The sequence below is a fragment of the Lepisma saccharinum genome, chromosome 15, assembly GCF_977018435.1.
Source record: "Lepisma saccharinum chromosome 15, izLepSacc3.1, whole genome shotgun sequence".
Taxonomy (NCBI): domain Eukaryota; kingdom Metazoa; phylum Arthropoda; class Insecta; order Zygentoma; family Lepismatidae; genus Lepisma; species Lepisma saccharinum.
This window is the reverse complement of record NC_139243.1, coordinates 41752652-41755790: the sequence shown is the minus strand read 5'-3', so window position 1 is coordinate 41755790 and position 3139 is coordinate 41752652.

Here is a 3139-nt window from a genome sequence, read left to right as displayed (position 1 = left end):
TGTTATACACATAATGCAGTGAATCAACTGTATATTTAAGTAGTAGTTACATGTATTGTACTGTGATAATTGCTGTGAATGAAATGATGCCAAAATATACTGTATTTTTATATCATAAAAATGTCTTAGTGTTGAGTCAATACTTCAGTGTGAAAAAAAAAATGTTTGATGAAGACCATCTTGAATGAAAGCATTATTTACCTATGTAATGTTTCTTGTACTACAGATAAGTATTATCACACTACATTATGATTACTCATAGGAAAGCTAACTTTTTTTAAATCATCTAAATCTGTGTATTCTAACCCAAGTCACCCCTATTTTTTACCATTTTTTATATCTGAATGTAGAATAAAATATTATCTTGTTTACTGTTGTGATTGTAGCATAACATTTCTTGTAAGTGTGCATGTTAATCACGGATGTGCCAAATTAGATTATCAAAGGATTTAGTGTATTAACCCCTTAACTAATAACATCCTAGTACTGTGAGGAAAAGTGAGGTAGTACTTAAACAAACACTAGATTTATGTGAAGAAAATAATAAAACAAAATATGCTGCCAACATCATATCCATCTGAGTTGACCTTTTGCATTTCCAGTTTAAATATTCTCAAAGTCTGTAAGCTGGGCTATTATTTAAGTGGTAAGGATCTCTATATTCATACAATTTTAAAAATGCTTGTGTAAGTTTAGTTGTTAGTAGATTCATTTAGGGAAGAAAATTTTCTGTAATCTCTTTAACGAAAAAGTGTGAAAATTTTCTGTAATCTTTTTGTGTCTTGATTTCTTTTTTGATTTTCATGTCACAATCTCTATTCTCTTTTTTACTTGCATACACTGTAAAATATTAAAGTAAGTCTACTATTTTGCAGTTCAATTGTTATTTCAATTAAGAACAATGTGTGATTAAAAATCTATTAAAATATAGCCATTTAATAGCAGTTTACGCTCATGTATCATGTAATTGGAAGAAAATGTATCATGAGTAAAAGATTATCAGTATTGTCAATAAGTGTTTTCAAACCCATGCTACTTACATCTGTGAACCATGGGTAATATTCATGCAGAAGTTAATAATGAAGAATGTGTAAATCTCCATAAAAACCAGACTTCAGATATTTTTGTAGTGTAAGCTGCTATTTACTTCAAAATTTGTTTGTTGCTTTAATTTTACTGTAATACCTTATACTTAATGTGTAATTTGTATTATTGTCACCGCAGGGGAAAGACCCTGAGAGCTACATTGCGATGGTTTTTATTAGTTACTTTTTTGATCAGATTAGTAAGTTACTAACTCTATGTGCATCTTCCGTGGATATAAAGTTACCAGCTTTCATCTTCCTCTGACTTCATTGTAATAGCTCTTACTTCCTGTGAGAAATCGTGTATGTGGATTTAAAGCAAGTGATAAATACTGTGAATAACTACATTCATATCTGTATTTGAACATATATCAATGATTATTTAGGGTATGCATGTATAAATATTTCTTTCAAAAATAAAATATCGTTGTAATTTCATGTGTGTGTTATTATTTGAAGGGTTCGGGTGCAAAACATGTTAAGTAACATTTTGGTAATTTCTGAGTTCATTAAGAAGAAAGGTTATTAGAAGCTATACTGTAGATAAATTGTTTTCGTGTTGTGTTTACCAATTTCAGAAGGCTTCACCGAGTCCAATGCATATTGTATGACATGTCAATTTCACTCGAAAATAGATGGAAGGCACATTTTACTTTGTAATTCAATAATTACCAAAATGTCACTTAACATGTTTTACACCCAAGTCATTCATTTATCTATTTGGATCAGTTAACTATTCATTTTTCCACACAGATCTTTGATTGCAATAGATTTCACCACCTGTCTGGTAGTTTCGTCAGGCACATACTGGCTTGTTGCAGCCAGGGTGGTTCTTTCTTCTCCCACTTGTATGCTTGGTGGTGTTAGTTCAAGAGAGTTCTTTTCTTCTTGTTCCTTCGTTGTAGGTATGGTTCTTTGGTCACACATTGGAATTCTGGCGAAACATATGGTGGTTCCTATCAGGAAATGAGGACTAGGCAAATTATAAGCAGGAAGCTTCAATCACGAGATTTGGTTGATTTCAAATAGGCAAGCTAATTCTAGGATTCAAAATCAGCTTTCTTGTCTAGGAAGTTAAAGACAACTATCCAATTCTTTACACACTGAACTAGCAATGCTAACAAAGGTTAATTTTCAATTCTTTTCAAGCTCTTGTAACTAAGAGTATTGCTGACTGACTTGGAATTGCAGGTGTTTTTTAGCTTGTTAAAAAAGATTACATTATTGTTTCACATTTAAAAATGTAATAAATATTAGGTGCATGCCATAAATACAATATGATAGTTCACAGTATTGAAATGAAATTGAGTACACATTTATTTTCTTTGTTGTAAATTGAAATTATAAAACATTCCTTACACATTGAAAGTAACCAAGAATATACATGCATTTTGTGCACATGAAAATACCAAGGTCATCCAAAATTCAATGTACAAATTGATGAAAAAAATTGACAATTGAATAAGAGTATTGTACATTCTAAGGAGAAGGAAAAAACATCTACTACTAAAAATAATAATATAAAAAGCTGCTATACAATAATTAGAGGCATGCATATATTTCATTTTTGATGAAAACATGAAATGTGAAATAACACATTGTAATGTTCATTTTCATGTTTCTGGAAGGTTGGAGGTGTATTTTTCTACCCTGTGTTGTCACGAAATAATGCGAAATAGACTCTTAAACACGAAATGTAGAGTTTATTTGCCAACGCGACACTTTCTGAAGTCGGAGAATTATTCTGAGTTATGCAATTCACGGAAAATTGATTCATTCTTCTGTAAATATTTAAGAAGCAAAAATGGACCCCTTTATACAGGAATAAACTTAATATTCTGGTAACGACATAAATGTGTTGTTAGAAGGAATATGTTTATTTTGTGTAATAAGTTCAGTTTTTAAATTAAATTTCGGATATATTCACATTTTAAAAACCAAAATGTCATTTTATATACCACTTTTTCACCGCTATAACAGCAAAATTTTATTTTATTTACCACTTTTGAACCCGAAATTGACTCTGTTTTTGTACCGAAATTTTGCTTTTTTAT